This window comes from Poecile atricapillus, chromosome 10 (assembly GCF_030490865.1).
Source record: "Poecile atricapillus isolate bPoeAtr1 chromosome 10, bPoeAtr1.hap1, whole genome shotgun sequence".
In the NCBI taxonomy this organism is placed as follows: domain Eukaryota; kingdom Metazoa; phylum Chordata; class Aves; order Passeriformes; family Paridae; genus Poecile; species Poecile atricapillus.
This window is the reverse complement of record NC_081258.1, coordinates 9,260,449-9,288,297: the sequence shown is the minus strand read 5'-3', so window position 1 is coordinate 9,288,297 and position 27,849 is coordinate 9,260,449. Positions and strand designations below refer to the sequence as shown.

The following is a 27,849-nucleotide window of genomic DNA, read 5'->3' as shown; positions in this document are numbered from 1 at the left end:
TATTCTTCATCTGTGGTGGAGTGTTAGGAGGACAGTGGGTCTATATTGGTATGACAGGGATCTGGATGAATGAAGGAATAAGCTGCAGCTTTCATGTCCTCCCTAAACTCTGCCCAGGGTGTCTGAAATCTTTTCTCTCAGGTTTCCTGCATGAGGGGAAGAGGGAGTGGGGAGTTTTGTCACTGAAACACACAGCTGGGTACAGGTGATGGAGAGGTGTTGGGTGTGCAAATACAGTTTTACCAGTCGGACAGCTCCTTAGCCATGGCCCTCCAATGGCTCCACCGTACTTGTCATTCTCCTTGGAAGTTCAGGGATTTTTAAAGAAAAGACCAAACTGTTTTTAATGGTGCCAGAGTGGGTGCCAGAGAGATTGCAGTTTAAAGCCACATGATTAAAAATAAGTTTCTTTAAAGCCCTGAATTCTGTTTATAAAAATAGATGTTGAACATACGGTACAACATAAAAATCCATGTGGTCCTGCAAAAAAAAAAAATAAAAAAAATAGAAAGCACTTTAGCCTAAACCAGATGTGCAAAAGAGAGCTCCTAAACGTATTTTGTATTTTTTATTTGTGTGTATGTGTTTGTGTATGTGGGAGATATTTTTGGTTCCTGCTAGGCTTCTTTGCAGCAAAGCCCCTTTCTAGAATTTACTTTCCTTTATTAGAGTTGCAGCTCGGCTTTGTGTGGGCCTCTGGGGGTTTTGGCCAGCCGTTGGCAATTTCTCTCAGACACCCAATTACCCCTGACGTCAATGCCGTCTCTCCCATCTCCCTTGGGTGCCCACATTTTTTCCTTTGTAACACTAATAGCTGACTAGCTAAGTGCCTGTTATTTCCTTGGCAGAAGATTTGATTGTGTTTTGGGCCGGATACTAAATCCAAAAACTATGTAAAAATGTCAATAGGTGAGTGCACATTGATTTCGGTTAGTCACAGTGATATTTGAGCCCCTTTGGGGGCTCTGTCTGGGGAAGTATTTTACAAGAAAGATAATATAACAGAAAATTACTGGAGCTGCACAGGTCTCTGGTGGATTTCTTAGGGGCCTGCTAAGTTTCTGTAGAATCAACAAATGCTTTATTAATCTAAATTTGCGGTTTTGTTCCTGCCTCTCTTCAGACGTTTCGGGCTCGCCGGAGGAGGCTCGGCGGGAGCGGGGCGGCCGGCGGCAGGGCCCGGCCCGGCCGGGGGGAGGCCGGGGCGGCCGCGGGCCCCTCCCCGCCCGGCCGAGGGCTGCGCTGGCAGATAACGGGGGACCGGGGGGTCCCTGCCAGCTGTGCGGGGCCGGCGCTGACTGGGAGCGGCTGATAAGAGCCCCGTGCGGCAGCCAGCCGGCAGCGCCGCTCCGCCAGCGCGCTGCGGGGCCGCGCCTGGCAAAGAAAGTTAAACACAACTGGTCCGGGGGCGGCGGGGAGGGCTGCGCTGGAAGATAATGGTAATTGATTGAATCAAAGTCGCAGAGCAGCCTTGTTTTTTTCCTCGCAATTAATTTTTTTTTTTCTAATTTTCAGACCGGAGTATCCGAAGAGCTCAGGTTGCACCGAGCACATGCTGCACTAAAAGATAATAAGCACATGCCCTCTTCAGCTTTTTGGGGGAAATTCAGGCCAAGAAAAGGCGCAGTTAAATAAAGCGCACCCCCTTAAAGTTACGAGCACACGGCTCCAAGCTCAGCAGAGCGTGCTCTTAAGGACAGGGAAAATCAATGGCTTTTTCAGGTCACCAGGCTGTGTGCTTGCTGGCTACCAGCGATGAGCAGCCAATTTTGCCCACAAAGCCAACGGATAGGCACCAGAGAAAGGGATTGTCAGGGGACTGAGTTGTGCAGTGTCCACTCATTGGGCATTTCTGCAACCCTTCTTTCTTTCCTGCTCCCAACCACAGCCCCATACCCTTCAGCTCAAGATCTATGTAGAGGAGGACAGAGACTGATGCCACTTGTGTTTTTGTATCGGTTGCATTGCAGGTTTAGTTTAGCCAGTTTGGATTTTTTTCACTGGCAACTTGCTGGCCAGAAATTTTTCTTCTCCTTTAAGGGGATTCCCCCCAATACAGCGTTCAGGAGTAGTAGTATAGTTTGTGTACTTTGAGTAAATCAAACCTTTTAGTCTTTGGCAGTTGCATCTACAAGTAGTAAAATCTTATGTCAGCACAGTGTGTAGAGTGCAGGACACCTAATAGCTAGTAAACCATTTAAAAAAGTCTTCTGCTTGATCAGATATAGTGCTGCATCTTGCCCAGCACATAATTAGTATTGAGGATGGAAAAGCCTCCCCTGTGGACCATGACACCACAGACCTAAACTGGCATTTTTTCACACATTAGAGTTTTCTTTCTTTAGTGGAAGACATTTCTTTGCTTGTTTTAAAAATCACTCTCTAAGACTTAACAGACTGTATTAGCGTATTGTGTATCTTAAATGAACCTTGCAAGCTCTAGCAGTGTATTCTTCTTCCCATATAGGCGCTGTGTAGGGTGGGCAGGCAAGCAGTATTGTAGTGCCAGAGAGATCAAACGTTGGCTAGGAAAAAAAAAACAACCCAGCCCTAACCTGGGAAATAAAAATTAACCATCCCACTTTTGCAGTGATTTTGTTGGATCCCATCCTGGAACAAGTGTATGTATGGATGTGCTAGCAAAATGAATGGGCCTTGTTGAGGTAAGACACTGTGGTTTTTGTAATCATAAAGAAGTTGTGATTTTCACTAGAGCTCTGTCATGTTTTCCTCAGAATGGCAACAGAAGATTTCTTTATGTGTGGGCCGGATTTATGGTATTTCTTCTCAGCTAGTGAAAGGGTGGAACATTTGCTGTCTCTTTGGGTAGGAGCAGGGTATCCTGATATCCTATCAAACAGACTAATAGGTCTCCTCTGCTGAAAGAGCTGGTAATCTGCCTTGTCATGACCATTGGTTATGAAAGGGACAAGTCAGCTGTGAAGAAAGATGACTTTCTTGAAGGAACCATGTAAAAACTTTGGCCTAATGCCAACACAACCATTGCTGATCAACTTTGGCAGGGACATGGCTCAAATTAGAGATTCCTTGTGTGGAAAAAGGCTTTTTTTTTCTTTTTTTCTTATAGGCTTGAGAGCCTACTGGGTTACTGTTGCTGACCTCCTCTCTTTGATGTTTCAGGTTCCAGTATAATTAAACCCACAACTGTAATGTGGTCTTGTCTCTTTAGCCACTGTGGCATGACTGGCAGGTGACACTGTCCTTCTCCACCTTAAACGCAGCTGGTGAACTGCTCCTAGGCAGTCAATGTTTTTAGGCTAGAGCAGTGCTTGGTAGCACCTCTTCTACCCTCCTCCTAGCCTGGCCAGTGTGCTCAGCCTGTTGGTCTCAGAAGTGCTGACAGCAATGTGGAAAACAAGTGCCAAAGGAAAAGTACTGTGAGGTCATTTGGATAGATAAAAGTGAATAAAATTAATGGAGATAAGGTGCACCCACTCAGCATCTGCCCACCTCTGTGCTCCTCTATGCTAAGGCACACTGCTGCCAACGGGGCTGCTGCCAGGCTGTGCTGGCATTGAGCACTCCCTGGGCTGAGACACCAGCCCTGCCTGGGAGGGGCATGGGGAAAAAACAAAACCAGTTTCTGCTGGAAAGATTTAAAAAATTACCCCTGTGCTAAGATGCAATGCTTGGTTTTGGGGTGTGAGGCAGTCACAGGCAGCTGGAGGAGCTGGCCTCTCATGAGCCACCTCCTGAAGTTAAAAGGGGGCAGGTTTTAACTTAAAACCGAAACAAAGAGCACGGCTGGCTGTGCTGTCCCAGGCCGGGGCGTGTTGGTGGCTGTAGGTTTTCCTGTGTCGTGTCACCTCCAGTGCAGGTGCCGGGTGCGTGAGGCGCAGGCACAGCAGAGCCCCCGCTGCAGGACGGACACGCTGCTCTCCCCATGCTGAGGTGGGACCTGTTCTCCTGCCCCACTCGTGTCTGTGGGGTGCAGAGGGGCCAGGGGCTGCAGTGGGCAGGCACGGTGTGGTGAAGGGGAGGCGAGGGGAGGCAGGGTTCAGTGGTGGCAGTGGGGGGAAGCAGGTGGCTGGCACTGTGTTGGGGACAGCACCTCTGGGAGTGAAGGAGCTGTGGGACAGCCCAAAAATACCAGGGTGAGTTAAGATGCCTTAAAGATACCTTCTCAATAGTCTGGACAACAGACTTCTATGCTTGTTTTGCCACATCCTATCTTTTAAATGTACAGTGGACACACTAGAAGAAAAGCTGAGTGAATTCTCAAAGCAGTGAAGGTAGGAGAGTAGTAATGGTAGCAGCTGCTTAGGAGGTGGCAACAAGAGAGGAAATACTAGCATGGAGGGGAGCAGAAAAGGGAAGAATGGAGAGGGAAGCATCACCAAAATTATTTCTATCACTTTATTAAGAACTTGGGACATTTGTGAGTGAAGCAACAAGAAGCAACAGAAAGCTTTTCCTGGAGCATTTGCTTTTTCCTACATTTGTACAGGCCTATGTGGTCTTGCAGCCCAGGTCTTTTTCCATTCCTGGGTGTTACACCTACTACCAAAATGTTGCTAAGGTATTAGCATGGCTTTCAGGTGACTGCTCTGACAATGGGGCTGTTCTTGCCATATAATTCACAGAACTTCACTCAAGTCACAGCCAGAACACTACACCTGCCCTGGAGAATAAGGAGGAAATTCACCGGGTTAAGTTGATTCTGTGGAAGCATGCAGGAATATATCCAAGTTAAACTCAAAGAGAAATTATCAGATTGGCAGCAGATTTTGCCAGGTTTATAGTTGCATTAGGAATCTCACATGAATCTTTAAATAGCTGTAGAATTGAAAAACTTAAAGGTTTTGAGAAAATTTGTTGCACAAAAATGATCAGTATGAGTATGTATCTCATACAGGACAAGGTGGCAATTTCAGTAAGGCATCAGTTACTTTGTTGAGACAGCCATGTGAACATAAGCACTGGAGCAATGTGAATAGGCATTAAAGGAGCATCAGAGTTCTGCTTTGTCTTTTAGTTGTATGCAAGTGTGCAGGAGACCTGTGAAAATGTTCTTTCAGCTCTGGAAATGCCAGGTTTAAGGAGTGGTAGCTGAGCCATAGTGCCTTTCTGAAGCATATAGTCTTTGACTTTTTCTCCTAATCTTTGAATGTGCATTAAATTCTCCTAGGTATTTTTTTTTTTTTTGACAGATTTTGGGCTTTTTTCCAGATCTTCATTATGTAGGCAGCAATCTCTCCATTGCCATGTATTGATGGTCTCTTTTATATTGCTTTTATAGCCCCGCCCCTTTGTCCCTGGTCTTGGGTTCACAGAGCTGGTAGACAAAGCAGCTGGCAAGGAAAGTGAATGACTTCAGGAAGGGATGGACTTGTATGCTCTGACCATGGAGATGACAGAAATGTAGAAAGGATAGAAAGAGGGTAAGCAAGGTCTTTAAACTGGGGAAGCTGATGGATTGTGTTCCAGAGGAAGGTTAGAGTAACAGGACTGGAAATGGGGGCAGAGGATATGAGTCAGGGTGGGAACTGCCAAGAGGAAGATGTCAAAATGTCAAAAAAGCACAGGAAAAGAAGCAGGGAAATAGACTGGTAAAAGGTAGAGTAGATCTGGAAGCAGTAACAAGAAATGAAACACACAGGCTAAGATCGTTGACTCAGAAGAAGAGGTGGGAAGTGTAAGATGAAATGAACAACTTCAGCAGAGGATAATGTCTTCCACTCTTAAAAAAAGTCTGAAACTTAGTAAAAGGAAGAAATGCATCTACTCGATTTTATTTTCCTATGCTTTTCGCCAGGCAGATCTGCGTTCTTTTCCAACACTGATGGCTGTCTCATGATATTCCTGAGACATTGTCATAGAAATAAACATGGGAAGCAAATGTCCTGCTTCTAGGAATTATGGTCAGGTAGTGTCTCTATCCTGTGAGGCATGGGCTTCCAGTAGCTAGCCTATTAGAGAATTTTTTTTTCATAAAGTATCCTCAAAAAAAAAAAAAAAAAATCATTGAAAATGAGAGGTGACTTTCTTCTGGTAGCAAAAAAACCCAAAGACTTTGAAAAACAGTTTATATAGAGGTGATCTCCATACGTCCTTTCCAAACTAAATTGCTCTGTGATAGAACCTTCAGAGGAAAAAGAAAAAGTGAAGTTTGAGTTGTGTTTCTGGTGCAGGTTGAAAAGGCTCAACGAGTTGCTCTGTTCTCACGAAGTTCGACGACAACCAGGTGATTGGCTTCCACAGGCAAAATAAGAATTCCACAATCCCAGCAGCAAGTATTGCTTGAATTCCTGGGTAAATAACTCAATTAGCTCTGCAAGATGCCCTTCTCTTGGGTTAGAGTCAGCGACCACTTCAGGATGTTCCTGCCTTTGCAGGAATACCCATGGGTTTCCAGAAAGTGAGACAGGAAAAGGCACACATGCTCCTAGTGACGGCAGCTTGAGCTCATTACTCTGATTTTCAGATATGCTGGCATTGTCTCAACAGCCTGCATTCACATTTATGGTATTTCCAGACTACTTATCTAGGCGAAAATGCGTACTCAGCCTGCTCCAGTTCTGTCTGAGCTTGAGCTCAGGGCTCAGACAATGCACACCATGACTTGGGCAGCCCCTGCACTGGACTCTCAAAGGTGCAAAGGCAAGACACAAAGAGGAGGCAGCTCTCCATGCAGGTCTTTAACTTCTGGTGGTCCTGTTGGTGATCCCACTGTCTCCTGAGGTTCTCTGAACAAATGCATCAAAAATAGCTGAACTGTTAGTAAATTATTCCCTCCCATGAATGAGCATGTAAGTATTTTTCTAATGAGATACAGAAAATGAGTCTTATTCTGCACCATCCTTTTTAGTTCGAACTCCAATTAATTCTTTCATGTTAATTCATCTTGAAGTGTTTTGGAAGATTTCTCAGCATCTACCAGTGCATTTGGTGGGACAGTCTATAGAAAGGACAGAACGTTTGCTGAAGAGCCTTTACTGTATTTTCCCATTAGAATTCTCTACTCAGTGATGAGGTTTCAAGAGGCTTTGAGTGAGCTGGTTGAGTCTCCTTTTGAACCCATCATGGATTTTTCTTTGTGTTTTATTTCCTTTAAAGATTATTCCCTTCCTTATGGCAACCACCTTTTGCCAAGTATGGCACTCCAGTTCCTTCCAGCTTTTGCCCCATTTACCACCTTCCAAAAAGATTGCAGTGTCTGTATGACCACATCTCAGATTTTCCCCAGAGGGAGCTCTGATTTCTTTTCAATCAGTTCATTTAATTGACCATGTTTATTTCCCTAGCCCTTGTGGCTCCCTGAGTGCAGCTATTCGTCAGAAGCTGGATCTTAAGCATCCTTTTCATGTTTTACCTGGAGAATTTCTTAAACCATCTCATCTGCTCTTGGCATTTGGGGCTAAGCTCAAAAGGGAAGCTCTCTCAATCAAAAGGCTATCTAAATGGATAATGTGATACTTTGAGACCTGTAACAAGGAGGCAAATGTCCCAGTCCCACTGCTCCCATGCTGATCCCACCAGAGCCACCGTAGCTTTGAAGGCTTGTTTGGGCAAGGTTCCCAACACGGATGTTTGCAAGACAGCTAACTGGAACTTGGTACATGTTCCTAGCATACTGCTTAGATGTAGAGCCTAGGCATGATGCCCACTTTGGAAAGCAGCTTTGTAGTCTATATCTGCTTAATTTAGTCCTCAGCTGGCCTCCTGAGAATGGCTGTTCACTGCATGTTGGTGTCCAAGAGCAGGAAGCGATGGAGGGAACTTTCATCCGAAAGATGAAGTAACTTGGCACTCATTAGAGTTTGGAGGCTAAATTGCCTCTTAAAAGATCATCCTTACTGCTTGTCTAAGGAGTTTCCAAGCTGTAATAGGATGGGAAGAAGTATGTCTTTGTATCCTGTGTTCCCCTTTTCTAGATGTTGTCTTGGTGACATGAGCTTCCTTCTTCAAAGTCTATAAAATTCTGTTTGAATGCTTTTCATGCTCTAGTTTGGCATACAGCATAAACCCAAACAAACTGACCTGAGACAGAAATGCATTTTCCTCTTCAGTGACTTCTGTCTGTGTCCACTGCTAGCATCTATATTAGCAAATACAATTTCTTGGGAACATTCCAGAGCTTTTCTGTTTCAGGTATTTTTAAGATTGCAAAGCACTGTTATTCCTAGAAAGTTTGGTCAGCTTCTTCCCCATCAATTTTTGAATCCCTGTTCTATTACTTCCTTATGACATGTTTTATTCTGTCTTTTTAAAAATAAACATTCAGGGGTTGGGTTAGATGATCTCCAGAGGTCTCTTCCAACTCTGGCTATTCTGTGATTCCATGAAACGTAAGTCAGGAGTAATTAGAGAGAAATGCACCACATTTGAAGTATAACGAATAGAAGTAAATGGTATGATGTGTTACTACAGTCAATGGTCAAATATCTGAATTTTAATCTTGAGGGCTGAGTTAAATAAAAAGAGATCCTTTTAAATAACTTGACATTCCCTTAATAGTTCATGAAAGGTAAATCTGAACATTTGACTTCATTGCAATAATACAGCTAGTTTAAATTTTTATTATTTTTAAGCCTGCAGCCAGCAGGCTGGAGTAAGTTATTTGCAGCATATTTTTAAAGTCCATATTGAAATATTAGCCATAACTGTCTGCTGTGTATAAAAAAAAAGGGGGGGGGGAATGAATGTTTGAAGTTTAATCATGCTTCTACTTATGCGCAGTCCCAGAGCAATCCTTTTTTCTGCTGCTGAGCTCAAACAGCTAGTAGCCAGGTTTGATCTGCTGCCCCATGGAGCAGTGCCCTATGTGAATTTGAAGTTTTCTCAACCCGGGAGGCCTGCAAATAAAGACTAGCCTCAGGTAGCCAGAGCTCTCCTTCCCAAAGCAGCTCCCCGGGCGCTGCCTGGAGCAGTCCTCCTGAAATTGTTTCAGGCCATTGCTACAGACTCTCTCTACTACTGCCCCTTTTACCCCTCCTTCCTTCTCCTCCTCCTGGCATAAGGGAGGAGTTTTGGAGTCCAGGAGTCCTATTTGACTTTAATAAAATGAAGAAAAAAAATTTAAAAAATGAAAAAGCAGAGCAGTTTGTAGGGAACTGGCACAGACTGTGGAAACAGGAGCCACAGCAAGACAAAACCCAGTGGCCTTCAAAACTTTTTTCCCTTCTTTCTCACCACATGACTTGGAGGATGTGGACAGTAATTAAAGGACCCCCTAGCTCTTCATTTTCTGTGCCTGGTCCTTTGATCTGGTTCGTGTCGGGTAGCTATTTTCATTGTTCCTGTCTTTTCTTTTATTCTCACCCAGCCCCTTTGATGTGAGCAATGATGATCTTTAATTCCAAAATAGGAGATGGGCAGGATAGCAGTACTGGCCTTATATAATGCATCTTTCACATCTTATTTTTAAACTTGAGCATAATAGGTGTAAGTCAGAGCCTGGGGAGCGTTAACCCTTTCCATGCAGGGGAACTGCTGAGGAGGTTAAGAGCCTATGACTTTTGGTAATGTCAGTCAGGTTAATTTTCTGTAGATGCCTACAGATGTGTTTGTGAAAAAGATTATTATTATTATTATTACTATTTTCCTACAAATATGATGGATCTCAAAATATAATCTGGAGGGAGTTTTTCCTAATTGTTCCCATGTGGGGAAAATGTGCTGAGAAAGAACAGTAAAGCTAATGCAGTTATTCTGACTGGCTTCACTTGGCAGCACAGTGGGAGTGAAGCATACTGTTTATTAGTGTATGTTAATAAACTATAAGGGACAAGCTGCAGGTGGCAGTTTATGAACTGTTAGCTCAGGTGAGATAGATGACAATATGGATGTTATTAGTAACATTAGCAGGAGAGAAGGGCTGCAGCTTCTTAACGTTGTCTTGAAATCACAGAAGCCCAGTGTGTCTCTGTGTGCTGCCTCTTCCTCACGGGATGCACAAACCAAGTAGCTGCACTCCAGCCAGGGTGGGTGGCACTGGGGCTGGAGCACCATCAGATGTGCCTTGTGCAGGAGCCCCTCTGCCAGCCAGCTGGGGGGACACTCCACACCAGGCTGTGCCACCACCGTGCCATGCTTTGGAGGGTGGCACACAGGGTCAGGCTGTGCCATGCTTTGGAGGGTGGCACACAGGGTCAGGCTGTGCCATGCTGTGGAGGGTGGCACACCGGGTTAGGCTGTGCTGTGCTTTGGAGGGTGGCACACAGGGTCAGGCTGTGCTGTGCTTTGGAGGGTGGCACACCGGGTTAGGCTGTGCCATGCTGTGGAGGGTGGCACACAGGGCCCTGCCATGCTTTGGAGGGTGGCACACAGGGTTTTGCTGTGCCATGCTTTGGAGGGTGGCACACAGGGCCCTGCCATGCCATGCTTTGGAGGGTGGCACACAGGATCCTCCCCTGCCATGCTGTGGAGGGTGGCACAGGCATGGAGAGCAGCACAATGGCCCCGTGGCCCTGCGGTGGGGGAGCGCTCGTGTGGCCCGCAGCAGCCCCAGCGAGGCAGGTGGTGCTGGCGCAGCCCTGGCCGGTGTCCCCGGGGAGCTCGGCATTACCGCGGTCCCCATCTGCCTCGGCGGCACCTCCTCCCTCCGGGCCCCACAACAATGGCTCTGCTGCTGCTGCACCCTGCCCGAGCCGGCCCGGTGACATTTGCAGGGTTCAGCCGTCACAGCACAATCCGCTCGGGAAATGCAGCTGTAATTGTAAATAGAGAGTCCAGAATTTTCCTACTTCGGGTCTTGAGGCACCCGCGCCGTGCAGGGGGGAGCTCAGCTTTCCTCAGTGCCTTTTATTTCAGTAGGACCTGCGACTTTCTGGAAATTTGGACAACTATAGGTCTGCTGCTAAGCCACTTAAATGTTAATGTTTCAACAGCATGTCACTGTTTTTCGTGTTCAGAAGAAGACCTAAATGGGCACAAATTAAAAATAAAATCCCAACGTTTTCGTGGTAGAATTAATTGCAGGCATAATATAACAAACTGAGAGTAAGAAATAACAAAGAAGCAGTGAGGATAACAAAGACTAAGTGTGGTAATGGACAGAGGTAGCTTGATGAGACTGATTACGTTTTAGTTTAAAGCCTGCCTTTTTCTTTTCATTCACAAAATATATATGCGTAAGTAGCTTTGGGTCTGAAACAAATTTAGATGTGGATTTATACCTTCATGACACCTGCACTTCTAGGGACATAAAATGTGTGTTATGTTTGTGTGGTTCTTAAAATAACAGCTGTTTATTAGATAACTTTCAGGGCAATTTTTATATGTTATGGTCCTGGGTCAGCAAAGTAATTCAGCAGATGCCCAACTTGAGCACGTGATGGGACACGTAGGCTTTGCAGCCTGCACTTGCTTAAACCTGGGCACATGCTTAAATAGTTTGCTGAATAGGGGCCAAGACCACTTGTAGTGAATACCTATAATTAACTTTGTTAAATGGCTTACAATATGCCACTTATTTCCATGTGCTTTTAAATTTCCTACTTGAACATTATTTGGGCTGAACTTCTGTGTGTTTGTCCTTATCTGTAGAGCTATTTTTTATTCTGTTTTTTTTTTTTTTTCTTTTATTAAATGCATTTGGTTCCCTTAGAATATTTCTGTTAGGCATGAAGGAGGAAGAATTCTCTTCTAGTTCTTCAAGTACAGTTGTTCTTTAGTACCAGTGGTTTTGTAGCTGGGGTGCTTTAAGGAAATAAGGGAAGGAAAGGATGTAGAAAAGAATAATATTTCACTGGAGCAGCTTCTAGAGTTGGAAAAAGTAGACACGCGTCTGAGACCTGGCAAAGGGATATGGAACCTGTAATCTTGTCCACTTTTTCCAGCTATATCAGCTAATCTAATAATAGAAGCTTTTAGGGAGATGTAATGTCTTTTTTTAGACACAGAAAACAAACAGTGAAATTGCAAAGGGGAAAGTTGGCACCAATACATTCCTCAATGAGTACTAGGGCCCTTTCTTCACTTGGAAAGGAAAAAAAAATCCCTCTTTCTAAAGCAACCTTGTTTTAAGGGCTCAAGCACGCCCAGATAGCCTCTAGTTAGGTTTCAGCAGTCTAATGAAGCCTGCCTTTTTTGTGATTTCACTGCACATACTCCCTGCCTGCCTTGATTGGCAGCTGGGTAGCAGACCTCTGCAGCTGTGACAATTTGCCTGAGGGAGACTGTAAGTGTCTCATTGAAACTTGCATTGTAAAATCCTCCAAAATGCCTCCCATACTATTAGGCACAGGAGAAAAACACAGGTGTGAAAAACTTTCACAGATCCCATGAGTTCAATGTCTCTTGGCAGCTTTGGTGGATTCAGTGTTATAATATAAATTTTAAACTTGCTCTTGCAAAACAGAAGTTGCTCCGTCTTCTGTCACAAGAAGTGTTGAAAGCCGGCAGCGCCTGCACCACGCTTGCCTTTCCAGGGCGATGGGGATTGGTTATCCATGGGTGAAACCTGTCTACCTGCTGTAACTCAGCAGCCTATTCCAGCACGGAGAGGACACAGGTGTCCCTGCTGCTGGGGCATCTCGCTGGCATGGCAGAGTTTTAGGAGCTCCTGTTTTCCAAGTGAAGGCATGGTCTCATCCTGTCCAAAAATGAGCGCTCGTTGATTGATTTTGCTTCCAGTGAAGGAGGGATTTGAAAACCTAAGAGGTGTCTCCGTGAAATCAACCTTCCTATATGTATGTACTGTCATTTTCTCTTCCACTGGTTAAGTAGCTTAACGTACTCCTCACTGGCACATAGGTGAGATTCAGCATTGCCAGCATGACTGGAAGATGAATCTCGGCTTCTGAATGCCTGATCCTTTTGCTGGTGTGTTTGTTCCCAACTGCTTGCCTGTGTGTTACAGCAACTTTGCTTCTTACATTTGCCATAAAGGAATCTCAATATGACTGCAGCCTTAAGATCTGGCACTTCAACAGTCTCAGTAGGTTCAACACAATATTCAGGAATTAAAGTTCTGAAGAAATGCAAGCAGCTAAATTTAGACTTAAGAAACGTGCCTGATTTGAGTGAGCTGTGGGTATGCTGATACATGGAAGTTTCCCTGCAAGCCAGCCGTGCTTTATTTGTTGCTTAAAGGGAGGAGATTTTAGTTAAGTTGGAACATTTGATTTGCTTTCTTGAATTGTTTTTGATTAGTGACTGAGTGCAAGGTTAAGCTTTAATAACATATCCATTGTAATAAAATCATGCTGTTGAGTGATACATGTGGCTAAAAAGATTTAGATACTCTAGTCTGTTAAACTAATACAATTTGGAAATGCTCTGGAAATAAGCACATAAAATAAGAACCAAAGGCAGATTTAAAGATTTTTTAACTCTTTCTGGGACTAAGATTTTTGTGACTAGACTGGCCTGTTCTGGCAAGCTGGGTGAACAAGGCAGCATGGCTGCAGCCTTGATAAAAGAGAAACTGATTTGAATTTAGTAATGCATCACTGAGTTTCTGCTGTGGTGAACTAGTGACAGACCCAGTGACTAGTTAAAGCTGAAAATAACAAATCTCAAATTCAAATGACATTCAAAAGTTTCATGAGAGACTCTCAGTACTTTTCACCTTCTTTTCTGAACTACAAACTTTGGTCAGTTCAAGACAAATCAACAATGCCATAATATGTAGATTTTGTGAGTTGGTAGTTGCAGTAGGGCTGAGGTTTTAGTTTCAGATTTTATCAGGGTTTCTGCTCTCGGTGCTTTCCGCAGACTGTCCTAAGAGCCACAAAACTTGTGCTGATGTATAGAGATTCAATGTACTGTAAACTACACAAGAGGGCTCAGTTTCATGGGTGTGTGAAGCTTTTGTGTAAATGTTTTTAATAGTGTCAATTGAGAAGCTGAACTCTTAAGTTCAGTTAAGCATTAGGGGTATCAATTTGAAGCTCAATTTGAGTTACTTGTTTGTTGAGGCTGGTTCATTTCACGGGAATGTTTTAAACAAACTTTGCAAAGCAGTTCAGTATTGTGTTTCTTATTTCACGGATGGGGAAACTGAGGCACAAAGCTATGGAGATTCTTACCTTTCTAATACAGTAGGGAGTGCTAACAGAACATTCAGTGGAGCCTCCAGACAGTGCTGCTGAGGTATGTGCCACTCCATATCAGCTCCCAGTTACTGACTGCTGTGTGCTGCTCCTTGTCTAGCAGGGGAGTCTAGTTTGTCAAAGGGAAGGGGTTTTGTCTCATCATCAAGGAAAGAAATGAATTTAAATGTCAAAGGTTGGGAAAGCCATTTTCTTCCCTTTTATGACAGTGAACGTCCCATGTTCCTCTGCTTACCAAATAAATAAATGAAACTATAAAGGAGATGGTAGCTTAGATTAAAAAAAACAACCCAGCACTGCAATCCAGAGCATCTGTTTTCTACTGTATTTTTTCCCCGATCTCTTTTTATAATTTACATCCAAAGCATGAAGTGACAGAATTTGGCAGACTCAGATCTGTACAGTAGAGCTTAATGGTTTTGTAGCAGGGAATAAATAAAGCCCCTCAAGCCTGCTTAGTTCTCACCCATGCACATGAGCAGGGAGTGGGGGAAGGAGTGTTGTATTTTTCTTGGATAAAAAATCTTTTAGGTTTCTCCTAATCTGGCACCTGGAGGTCCAGCTGTGCTGGCTTGAGGCTTTGTGTAGCCTTGTGCATGGGAAAGATGATGGACAGGCCGCTGTAGAAGTTGAAATGTTTCACGTCTCTACAGGCAATATGTATAACTGTATTTGTGAATAGTGGCAGTGCGCAATTGGAGGTGGAATTACTCTTCAAACTATGATTTGCCAATAGTGCTACAGTCTGGGCTGGTTTCTGTTGCGATTTGTGGGGAGGGCCAGCAGCGTGTGGATTTTCCAGCTTTGCTTGCTCGTGCTACAGCAGCCATAGAGCCTCTGTGCCTGCCATCATTGCTTCCTGTCTAGATGAGCTGACTGTAAATTATTTTCCCTGGTTTGAGCTCTGCACGTGGCCTGGAAATGTGTTACTCTGGTTATGTTTGGCTTGGTCTTCTGCTAATTTATACCAGTTTCTACTTCAATATATTTCCATTGGCTTAATTCAATGGCAGTATTTCTAATTTACTTGGGTATAAGTAAGAGTATTGGGTTCATTACTGCTAACACTTTAGTATCTTGATTTATTTTTGTTCTTCAGTCACACAAATGCCAAGGTTAATTTGTTCTTAAACACTTGATTTTCTAGGACATAAAATGATTCCATATTTAAAGAAGAAAGTAGAGGACAGTTTTATTCTGCAAAGTTGTCTAGGTTGGGGGATGGTGGGTTTTGTTTATTTGGATTACAGAACTTAGAAAATGCTGGGTTAATATTTGAGAACTGAAAGATTTAATTTGCCCTCACTGGTACTCTTGGATCCTCTGGATTCCTCAGCTGTGGATTGGGAGCTGATTTGGAGTGGCACATACTTGGCCCAAAATGTTTCCAGTGCCTCTAGTAATAAGTGATTTTAATGGAGAACTTTTCACAGCAGAGGACTTGGAGATATAGTCTGTGCTTTAATAAAGATGCTATGTCTCCACAGCGTACATTAGTCACTGAGTTAAACAAGCATCAACATTAAAACAGACATTATCCCCTGCAGTGTATTTTCTTAGTGCTTTGTCCATTACATCTCTCAAATGGTGAGGTTTCTAGTCCTTCCTGGTGGAAACAGCTCTTTTCTAACATTTATTGCAGATATTTTCCCAGTGTCTTACAAAAAATTGTTCTTTCTTCTCTTCTGCCCTCCCCAAATGCTCAGTGGAATGCAGTGATGGTGTTTACCATACATGAACCCCTTGGAAGCAGTTCCTGCACCTTCCTTAGCTGTTCTTTAACAAAGATACATATAATCAGACCTTTTAACCTTTCCTCATAAATCAGTCCATCCAGCTCATTAATCACTTCTGTTGCCTTCTACTGAATTCTCTCCAATTTGTCATCATCCTGTGGCTGGGGACAGCTCAGTGACGGCAGCCCTGCACAGAGGTTCAGTACCAGCCCACTGCACCCAGAGATCAGGATTTATTTATTTTGTCCCTCTTTCCTTTTGCTTTATTCCCAGTCAGAATATATCTCCTACCCACTCTGCATAATCACTTCTTTAAAACATTTATGGAGATAATTTGCAATCTTACCATACTCTGATGTTGAGTTAGCAGAGGTTGAAAGAGCAAAGAATCCTTTGTGTGACACTTTGTGTCTCTCCCTCCCTTCCTTTCCCTGCTCCCCACCCCAAAATAAACAACACAACTCTTGATTTGGTGCATATGGTCATATTGAATGTGAGGAAAGAGGTAGCATTAGAGAGGAAAAAAAGATGCTGAAAATATAATTGCCTAATTGTGAATCCTAAGTAGTGCAGGCAGCAGGGGCGGCCCTGACTGGAAGAAATCAGAGGGTCACTAATTCATACTGCCAACATCCTAATTAGCTGTGCAAATGTAATGTTTATATTGTTGGGGATGGATTACAATATCCATTGTAGAATGGAAAGAAATAAATGAATTGTGTCAGTGGAGCTATGTAGAAAACACTCCTGCCACCCCATTAAACCATGAGAAGTAGCTTAGCTACTAAAAAAAGTTTGTTTTCAGGCTGATGCGCAAGTCTAATTGGGTTTCCAAAGAAAGGAACATGTTTTAATTATTAATTAGAAATCAGAGGAGTAAAAGAGTGGAAATCTGCTTCAGCTGGAGGTTTTGCTCAATGCTGGATTTCTCCTTAATAAGCTGAAGCATTCCAGGCCTGCCTTAGTTAGCAGTTGGGTGCAGTGGCTTTACTCGGGGGGTAGACATCTTAATGCTCATGTAATTATCATGTAATTATTTTGTAATGTGGGATCAAAATTTTGCATAGATGGCATTCTTTCACTGAACTTGAAAAATAAAAAAGTTGTGTTCATTAATGCAGTGATTCAGTCATTTTAGTCTAAGAAGCAGGGTTCCCTCATCCCCCTCCCTATCTCTTTAAGACACAAATATTTTGAAACAGTTTTAGGGATGTTGACCTCAAGATGAATAGAATTATTTAATTTAGATTTTGTTGAATATTTAACAGATTTCTTGTTGGTAATACTGCCTTTCAACAGAAGTGTCAAGTGGGTTGCAATTACCATCAAAGCTGATAGGTACAAATAAGCGATGATCCTGTCTGCTAACACAGGGTGTGCAGGTTCATAAAGGGGAATTTCTGTGGAAGTTGCTTTCTCTCTATGAATTTTCCTCCCTGTTGCCATTGAACTTCTGGAATCAAAGTTGTTAAAGACTGATAGACTTTGTCAGAAGATGTTAAGTGGATTATGGCCCATCATAATAAATATTCCCTATGGAGAGACAGGGTATGTTCTCATGAACAGAGAGTATGGAGCTGCCTCTTCTGACTTGTGCTTTCTAGTGCCTAGAAGTAGTCTTGAGCAGAGTTCTGCTCTGTTTACAACTGCACACAGCTTGTCTGCACAGATGAAAATGTTACTGGGCCAGTGCTGTAGCTCTAGTGGCTGGAAATCACTGACAGCCTGGATCCAAGCTGAATCACAGGTTAAACCTGACAAGTTAAAGAGCATAGCAAGAGCTGCTGGCTCTTGAGTTGCCAGATGTTTGTAGATCCATGAGTGTCTTAAGAGGAGCTGCCCATTAAATGTCTCAACTTTAACAGGAAAAGAGAACGGGAAAGAAGAGCATATGACTCCATATGGCTCCCTCAGTGTAGCAGTAAATCCTTTGTTAGTGGGGTGCAACTGTGAGGAAGTACAGAGCTGTCTCCTGATGTTGCTGTTTCATAGCAAAAAATCCATGGAGGAGATGGGGAGGATATAGCTAATGTGAAGTGGATGGCTTCCTTTGGGGTTATGGCTTCCATGAACTTGTAGGTGCAGCATTATAATAAACAAAATATCTGACTTAACAGAACAACAGAAAATGTTAAGAACATTTAAATTGGCCTTTTTTTCATGTGTCTGCTGAAATTATTATGTTTGAAAATGTTCGGTTTGTATTCACAAAAGAATGCAAAAGAAGATTGAAAATTCACAAAAGAAGTAAAATTTCCTAATTGTGGGCCATTTAGCACCTGTTTTTGCCTATAAGACTCAATATACTTTTTCCAAAACCTTGTTTTAAGAAGGAAAAAGTTTCTTAGTTGTTCTTTTTCAGACAGCTGCACTGTGCTGTCCTACCCCTTCTCTACAGATTATTTACATGATGTTTAGCTGCAAAGGATTTGACAAAGATGGATACCGGTATCAAGAAGGGACACTGATTTGTGCTGCTACCAAGAGCTAATTCTGCTTGTGTGAATTATAAGGCAGCTTTGGTCCCCCCTCTCTACTAACAAAGTTTTCCCTATTATCAGAAAGGAAACCTACTTCATGACTTGTATTCTCCCAGCAGAAGTCAGGTTAAGCTTCATACTGTAGAGGATGTAACAAGTAATTAAGAATAACAAGCAATTGTGATTAAAAACTCAAAAGAAAACCTTCACTTTCAAGGGGCCATATGTTGGTAAAAGTGCTTCCCAGCTGAACCATATGGATGGGTGGAATGTGGGATATCCTGCACATTGGGAAGAGGCTGTAATAATTTGTTACTTGACATATTACTGTCATGTTTCCTTTTGATCACGCCAGACATCCACAGGTCTCTGTCACATCCTTGTAGGAGAATGAACATGGGTCTCTGCAAACTAAGTATTGTATCTTAGTTAAGTTAATATCAGAGTTAAATCAGAGTTAGTTAATATCAGAGTTAAAAGTGTGCCTGTAATTAAAAGAAGACCAGCTTCTAACAGAAGTTGCCTTGGTCAGGTGTTGGAGTCAGTGATCCTGTCCCTTCCCCTCTCTTGCTGGAACCTGGAAAAACAGTTGCAAGTACCATTTAGAAGGCTGTTTTGCCAAGTGTCTGGCAAATGCTGCATGTCAAAACATCTATCTTTTTTCCCTTTGTGGGCAAAGAGTGAGCCCACATCTCGTATGTTCATTGGTCACAATAAGAAGGCTAAACACGCCATCCAGTAAAATGCTGTACCTTCAAAAGGGGAACTGGTCCTTTATTTTGTGGAGGCTTCTTCATTCCTTTGTGAAAAAGAAAGCACCAAGTGCTGCTGTGGAGCAATAATAAAGATGTATCATAAACCATGGATAGTCTTTAATCAACTTCAGCAGCTTCATGGAGACCTTGCAACAGGGTTTTAGGCTGAGATTCATGTGAGAGTGCACAGTGATATCTTAGAAAAGGACATCATGAAGCCTCGTGTGTGTGAGTGTGAAGGGACTGCTGACACTGACATCTAATATCTTGAATATATGTTCTGCTGTTGTGCCTTCTGGCACAGCCTTGGTAGTTTCTTCATCCACTACAACTTTCAGGAAGCTCATCTGGTTGTGTGGGAGAGGATGTGATTAGCAGCAGTGGCATGTGCCTAGCACTGCTGTGTGACTTGCAGAGGTGCTTGTGAGATGCCTGAAGGGTGTTTATGTTCATGTTGCCATTTTCAGTAATCAATTCTTATTGATTTTTTCACAAGAAATCAAAGTTATTTTATAGGAAAATATTATGGAGGTTTCTCTTGGATCAATGGATTTTTGATTTCTAAAACTTGCAGCAACTTAGAAGCTTTTGTACTTTTTGGCCCCCTGTGCTTCAGCACACACAATAAACCTGTCTTTGAACTAGTCTGGGAAGTGTTTGACATGGAACCTTTGCTGATGTATTGTTTTTCTTCCTAAGCCATCAGTGGAACAACTTGCTGCTTCCTCCTTGCATGAAAAAGCTGGCCCACCTCAATCCCCGTTAGCACCAGTGAACCCCAACACCACAAAAGAACCTCCATATCTAACTTGCATGCAGGCAGCATCAAGTTTGGGAGGTAGTAGTATATGGTTTGCAAGTTCTTGCATTATATGTTTTCAGCAGAAATGTTTTTAATGGAAACACAAGCAATAAATTCAGGCCCTGTAGGTATGGATTTAGGTATTGTTTAGTTTTCTTTAGTTTAGAGAAGCTTTTGCAGTCAGCTGCCCTGCAGTGGGCTAATGCTGGCTGGCTGCCAGATGCCCACCCAGCTGCTCTCTCCCTCCCCAGCCTCAAGAGGACTGGCGGAGAAAGTGAGATGAGAAAGCTGAATTGAGATAAAGGTAGGGAGATAGCTCAGCAATTACTGTCATGGGCAGAGCAGACTCAATTTGAAACTGACTTTTCCTCCATGCCCCAGGAGTGCTGGGCACTGGGGGGTTATGGCCAGTCCAGTGATGGTCAGTCAGTGGTGGGTCTGCTGTGGAGCAGCTGTATCCAGCACAGGGCAGCCCCTGAGCCCTTCTCACAGCCCCCCCCTGCAGCCCCACAGCGCAGCCTCACACACCCAGTGCACGCTCACATTTCCAGCCTGTGCTGTGCAGCACGGCCCGGCCAGCCTGACCCCTGGCCTCCAAGCAGATGTCTCCAACTTTTCTTGCCTGCTGTCAGGGTAAGTAGGTGAGGGCTCTCACATGAATGTTGATCCTGAGCCTGGCTTGTGGAGGCCCTCTTTGATGTTTTATTTTGGCTACTTGCCAGGGGGTCCAATTTTTTAAAGCACAGGGGTAACAATCAGATTATTTTTATTATCCCTGCTTCAGAATTCACTGTTCTGCAGACATCGTTTCCTGCGCTCTTGCTGGGTAGCAAAATGTCCCTGAGAAGGATGTGCCACCAGATGCAAGATCTGTTTCTGTGTTGCTGGGAGGAACAACACAGGGACTGCAAAAGTTGCCTGGCTGTTCAAATATTAATGTCACAAACTGTGGCTTGCTCTTCACTGCTTTCCTCATTTAGCCATCCCAGAGCACTATTTGGAAACGAGCACAATGCACCTGGTGGGTCAAGAAAAGCCTTCCTTGCTTTTGTTCTGGATACGTGGTGATGTGTGATAGCATGTTGTGGTACAAGAGTAAGTGTGTGTTGTAGAAAAACTCAGTATAGAATTAATACCTGCCTGGAGGTTTCTATGTGCTTAGGTGGGAAATTCAGCCTTATCAATCATTCTTTGTGTTTCACTCTTCAGAATAAGTACCATTCAGATTTATGGGCTGCCTAATTTATTAATCTGAATACAAAGAAGACAAAGATCTATCTGATTCATTGAATATAATCTTTTGGGCAGATCAGGAAGATGAAGAAAAATACTGAGCGCTGGCTTGGAATAGAAATCTTCAAATATTATCATTTGATCTAGAAATAAACTGGCAGAGCACAAAGGTTGCCTACATTTAACATTCATAGCATTTTACTACTAGATACAGTGCTTACCTCAGATGTCAGAAAATAAGAGACTTGGCACAAAAGCTGGGTTTTATTCATTTTGTGACACTCTTCCTAATGCTACCCAAACCAGCATGTGTTGGTCTAATTGCCCTTCTGTATCTCCATTTTTATATCACTGTAGCTCTTTGGAATTTGGAAATTCTTGATTATTCTGTGTACTGTAACATTTGAAACTGTGCTTGAGCCTAACTGTATTTTGATGCCACTGCTTGCTTTAAATGGCAGAAGCACTGAATATAAATTAGAATATATTAGCATTTTGCTGACTTAAAAGATGACATTTATTGTGAGGCACAAAGAGTTAATCTTAGACTTTTAGCTCTGAGCTTACTTTATTGAGCTTCTGCATACACGTGTTAATTTTCTCAGATGAGGGATAATGGATGTCACTTGAGAAAACAATACTGATTTGGGTTCTTTCATAGTTTGTGGGTTTATGTCCCACATGGTATAGAAGCAGGCTCTGGGAGATTGCCTGAAATATGCCTGGCCTCTCAGCTGCACTAAAAATAATTCCTGCTTCCCTTATTTCTAGAAGTAATTCTGAGATGCTGCAAACCTTTATCAGTTTAGGAAAAAGATTTCTCTTAAGCTTTCAAATAACAATAAGGGAATGGTCTTTAGGTGTGACTGTTGTATATCCAAACCACTCCTTTGTGAAAATGCACGTGTGTTGTGGATTTTTGTTTTGTTTAATCACTTCTGTTATGAAGTGTTCTTGATTGGGTGACCTTTCTTTGAGAGCAGCAGTTCACATTGGATTTTGGCAAAATGGGTTTGATCATCCTTGCTTTACTAAGCACTAGTACCTAGATGACAGTAATTCACCCTCTAATACCCCCACAAAACCTATTTATGCAGAACTTGACATGATTTGCAGTCTCTGTAAAGAAGGAATATAGGACTTAAGCAGTGCCTAGAATTATTTTTTTGACCTCCATTAGAGTTATTGGTTGAAGTATTAGGCTCTTCAGACAACTAAGCTGTTCTTGCTGTAACCTGGCACTTAGCACCTATCAATTCTGTGGCATTCATGTGTCTCCCTCCTAACCTGGAGGTGGAAAAATTGCAAGGGAAATTGCTGCCCAGCATTGGAGAGTTTCAGGCAGCCAGTTAAATTGATCTTAGTAGTGATAATAGTCCAATTTAAGGCAACACAATCACAACCTTTTTATTAATATTTGCTGACCATTGTCCATTTTGACATGTTGCCTGTGAATGCCAATAAGCATCCCAGTGTCGGGGTACTCATTTGAGCTTTGTGATCTGCAGCACACACGGGTACAGAAGTATTATTTTATTTGTTTGTTTCTGCGGACAGAAAAAAATGCTGGCAACTAATAGATTCTAGAGATGTTTTTTCTAACACTAATTTTAAGGAAGTGTGTGAATAGAAAAAATTGTTTCTGAGAATTCAGATAACATCTGCATTAATATGGTATATTGTAAGGATCATTAATGTTCAGAGTATGTTATCAGGTGTTCTCTAATGCACTTTTGATGAGCTGTAATGATGCTTGCTGTAGTGTTTTTTCATCTCTACTCTCCCTCCCTTTTTTTTTTCTGCTTGATTGTAATAATGACTTAACCCAGGTGGTAGACTCTATCCAGAAAGTGCCCAAGGGAAATATTATTCCCTAGTACCAGCAAACATCACAGATAGTCATTGAGTTCACTATGAAGTTTCCTCAGGAGGGAAGATCTTGGATCTCCCCTTGGGTATCTGGACCTGCCCCACATTTGCAGTGTAATAATCTGGCTTTGGGATGAGATGGAGAAATGGCAGAGAGAAACAAAATGAAAAATGTAAGTGGAAGGGAAGGAAAAAACCCAGTAATATATGGTAACATTTGAAATTACAGATTTTTGTTAGAATATTACTTGTCATAGATAAGGGTTCTGGAAAGTATTTGGATCATTTTGAGATTATTATTAAAGAGCACAGTGCAATTTAAAATGACAAGGATGAGTGCAAGGACAGAGATTCTTCCCTTTGGATATCTCAGAGTATTGGTTGGTTATGATCCTGCTAGAAAATACTTCTGGATTTTGGATATGACTGATATTTGTCCTTAATATTTGTCTTTTGTAGCTCTCTTAATCTGCACTATCAGCCAGGAAATGTATTTTTAAGCTCTGGTTTCGTGGTCCTTGTTATGCCACCCAGTTCCACAGAACAGCAAGCTTTAAATAAATGTCACGGATATGCTGCAGCTTTGTCAAGTAGACAAGTTGTCTAAAAGTGAAAAAGTGAAAATGCAGGCAGTAGTGATAGAAAAACACTACACATGTTTTTCAGCTGAGCAAAGTCTTTGTAGTAGTGAGTGTGCAGTGTCAGGTATCACTCACTGTGTGCTATTAGGATTTACTGGCAGTAGCCAGCACAGGCACCACAAGCAAGAGCAAATCACATTGGTTGTTCAAAAGATGGTCTCTTGTAAGTTTACCCTACATGGTAAGTTTACCCTTACCATGGGTTTACACACATGTGGGAAGAAGGGGCTTCTTTGTTTTCTTATTTTTTCCAAATCTCTTTTTCATTGTTTGTAGAAGAATTCAAAAATAAAGTACCCAGGAAGAAAATTATGCTGTTGGGTTGCTTTTGGCTATGTTATGTTGAAAGCTATACTTTGCAAATGTAATCTGTAACAGCAAACTGTGTACAAAGGAAAAGCAGTTGTGTGTTGCGTGCTACATTTTCCATTTTCTGTATAAAAGCATGTTTAAATAATTTTATGCCCTCCCCTTTTCACTTTCTTAGGCAGCAGCTGACTGCATGCCCCTGTCAGCCCAGGGCTGTGCATGTGGTGTGGGGAGACCTTTCACAGCAACGGGGGATGCAGCAAGGCTCAGGCAGCTCCCCCACCAGTGGCTGTTTTGCCTGGGACAGATTTTCTTTGAGGTTTTGTTCTTACTTTCTGAAATGCTTTGTACCATCTCAATCCACCCACATCTGCCTCCTTAATATTCTCCATGGATGGGACAGGACTAGAAGGGCAACTCTACAAGTCTCCTAAAATGGAAGTGAAAAACCTAAGCGATATCTGGCCCAAAACCATTTTAGATTTCTCTTGGAAAAAAAGAGGCTTTTTAGTGGTCTTTTGCTTCTGGGAGCATGGTTTCCCTCCCCAGTGAGATGCATTTTGTGTCAGCTGTTTCTATATTAAAAAAAAAGTCTCCTGAAATAACTGCTTGTGGCTTGTCAGCATCTGGCAGCCCTCTCCTCCTGCAGCAGGCACCACCAAGGTCCCGTGTGAGCAGGAAGGGCCCCTCTCTCCCTGCATGGCCCCTGTGGAGAGGGGGTGCCTGGCCCAGCCGGGGTCACAGGTGGGGCAGCCCAAATGGATTGCACTGCGCTCGCTTCTGATGTGCCTGGCCCGTGCTTGCACACCCCGATTAAATTTCTGCTCTTGTCAGTCCATTAAACCTCCCAAAGTGATTTGTTCTCCCCAGAGAATCAGAGGAGAGGGGGTGGAAAGGTAAAAAGAGAAAGGAGAAAAATAAAGAAGCGCTGGCAGGAGGAGAGGACAAACCAAAAATGAGTAAAACAGAGCTGCTGAATCCAATAGCCAAGTATTACATTATAGACTCCCAGTTTGGATATAAAGAAAATGTTTCCTTAGAGCAGAACTGCATCCAAAACTTAAAAAAAATGTTTTCCAGAGGTGAACCAGATGTGCTCTGTCCTGTCTCAGGAGGGGGGAAGGTGCCTCACCTCTTGCACCCCTCTCAGCCCCCAGCCCTGCTTTGCACTGCAAGCAGCCAGCAGGATGGTTCTGAGGGTTGCTTGTGTTTCCTCGCTGGATTCCTGGGTAATTCCTGTACCTGGCTGGCCTGGCCTCTGGCTCCTGCAGCAGATTCACCTCTCACTGCTGCTGAGTCCTCTGTGGACCTGCCATGTGCCTCAGTGGCCCTGATGTGACCAGCCAGCTTTGCTGGTGGATTTTGTGATGCTGCTAAACTGGGAGGGTTTTGCAGGCTGGTGGTGAGGCTCACACAGCTCAGTGTGACAGTGGCCACCTCGCCGTGGCTTCCCCGAGTGTCCCTCCAACGGGGCCGAGGACAGAGCAGAAAAAGTCTCTGGATGTGTTTCAGGTCTCCCAGCTTCCTGGTTTTGAGGAGTCCATATGTCTGAAAATATCATCCAGCTAAATGAAAAGTGTTTCCTAATGAAACAAGCTATGCCAAAAGAGCACAAATGTTGTCACCAAAGTTAATAAAAGTAAGGAAATTAATACTTATAGTTGACCTCCAATACCTAGGCACAGTGGGGTGTAGCAAGGAAGTAGTTAGACAGGCACCATGGTGAGCCTTTGCAGTGAATTACCTTATTTTTATTAACTTTCTGACAACCTTGGTGAATTTCCTTTCTTTTTATGAAGTGATTAAAAAACCTAATCAGATCATGTAATTAAAATACATAATTGCACAATCTCAGAGTTTTTCATAATTACTGTACATGGTAAATATTGTTACCTGATAACACTTTGCACAAGAATTCTGATGAATTTATGTAGGATGGTTAGGAGGTGTCTGATTTCCAGTGTTTGCAATGGAACCTCCTCTAACAACACTGGATAGATAGTAAAATGTTTTAAAATGGAAAATGTAGTGAAACTAGAACAATGACTCAGTTGTTCTTTTTTTAAAGCTTTTGTACATATTGGGCAGCTGGTATGTGTTGACATGGTGTGTTTCTGTGCATTTATAATGGCTATTTCCTTTGTGCTCACACCTCTGCTTCTGTTTTGTTAGGCACCACCCACTGGAAAATGGGTGTTTTGATACAAAGCAACACAGTAAAAAAAAAAATCAGATCAAATCCAGTATCTCAATTCCAGCCAAAGAACTGAATTAAAATGGAGTCCCTCTTTAAGCCTGTGTACAGTGACTTCAGGATAGACATGATGTTGCAGCCTTCCTGATGTCAGGTAGCAGGAGATTCTGGCCTGTGGTTATGTTCATAGAAAATCCAAATATGCAAGGTATGATAATCCTAAATAATGGGAAAATTGTTACCCAAAAACATACAAATAAAAAGGTCTTATATGTCTTTAAAATCAGCTTCCAGAAATCCAGGCCCCCAGCCTCTAAATACAGATGATAGTTTGGGACAGGTGGGGAGTCAAGGCTGGTACTCGTAACTCTTGGTACTCATACGTTCATGTTCGGTGAGATGGAGATAGTGGGGTTCAGTTTCACAACTAATTCTGGCTAAAGGTGTGAGGAAGCAGTTACTGAGTTTTCATTTATTTGTCCAATTTTGTTTGTTTTGGAAAGGGTGAGATGGCCTAATTATCTTATTTTAGAGAGCAGTGCAGTTTATTTGTGGTCAGAAAACTCTTCTGTCCTGAAAATTGTTGCATTATTGACCAGAACTAAATTAAATATTAGAAAAGCCTTGACAAAACATGTAAATAATATGTGAATTGTATCTGGGGAACCTTGTTCTTTCTTTTTCCTGTGGGAGACACCAGAGTTGCCCAATCTGTGCTCCTGTCTGGGCAGGGAGCTTTGGCTGTGAGTCTGGAAAGGGCAAAACCCAAACAGATTCCAGGGAGGTGGCAAGGGGTTTTCATTATTTAGATATATTTAGGACAGTAGGCTTTTTTGCAAGTGAATCTGGCCTGAGCTTTACAACTCTTTGTGCTATTTATGAAAACAATAGTTTTTCATTTCCATGAAATGAAAATGTGGGGGGGTGTGTTTTCAGTCATTAATTGACTGGAGATGGCTTTTTGAACACATCTGGTTTTGGAAGTACAAGTATGTCTTTTAAACCTCTGCTGCCTGGTTTCCCAGAGAGATTTTTGTTGTTTATTTTTTATATAGTCTTTTGCTTTTTCTGTTTTGATATTTTTACCATTTTTCCTGTGCAGAAAATGTGCCACTACCCTAAACATCCTCCGCCAGCTTCTACCCATGTTTAATTTAGGGGACTTTTCTGTAGAAAGCCTGTACCTTTCTGTAAAAAGCCTTGCTGTACCTGTAGTGTCAAGAGGAACTTTTGAAGGGTAAATTCAATCTCTCTCTCCCCATGGCCTCTGCATTCCTTCTACTGAGTTGTTTAGTCTATTAACAGTCTCAGCTACTTTTTTGTGCGTATAACCAGTCCTCCTCATGTGGCTAAAGTTAGAGAGAAAGCTATTGACTATAGCTTTTCCCTTTATTTCATTTAATTCTCTGATATCAGTGCCAATGTCTGTGTGAGACTGCTCTCAAATGGAAGGAGTGCTGTTAGCGAGTTGGTGGGGAAACAGATATTTGTTTACAAGTGCCAAAACATTTGCTGTCCCTCCTTCTCTTCAGGGATAAATTGAGATGATTCAGTGTACACTCCAACCCTAATTTTAATCCCATTTAAACAAATAATTGTGCCCTGCACCGTTCCTTGTTATAAATTCACCCTCTCATGTAACTGGCCAAGGCACAGAGACAGTTACTAACTAGAATAAATCGTACAATTAACATTTTGTGGGAGGCGAAAAACCAACCACTCATGTGTGGTCAGAAGAAAACCCACATCGCTAGTTAAACTAGAGCAATCTGAATAGAGAAAATTACCTAAGACTGTAGAACAATTCAGGAG

The 27,849-nt window shown here is 42.7% G+C and overlaps 1 protein-coding gene across 6 annotated transcripts in view; it reads left to right on the top strand.

Annotated features, from left to right (window-relative positions):
* Positions 1-27,849, top strand: part of ZNF423 (zinc finger protein 423) — a 262,152-nt gene that overhangs the window by 126,408 nt on the left and 107,895 nt on the right. The window contains exons 1-2 of one of the 6 annotated variants that reach the window (XM_058845966.1): positions 878-909; positions 1,516-2,663. The exons of 4 other annotated variants lie outside the window; for them this stretch is intronic. The gene's annotated coding sequence lies outside the window, so the exon portion shown is untranslated. Of the gene's footprint in view, positions 1-877; positions 910-1,515; positions 2,664-12,515; positions 12,654-27,849 lie in introns of those variants that run through there. One more of the 6 variants, XM_058845967.1, reaches the window with a different exon arrangement.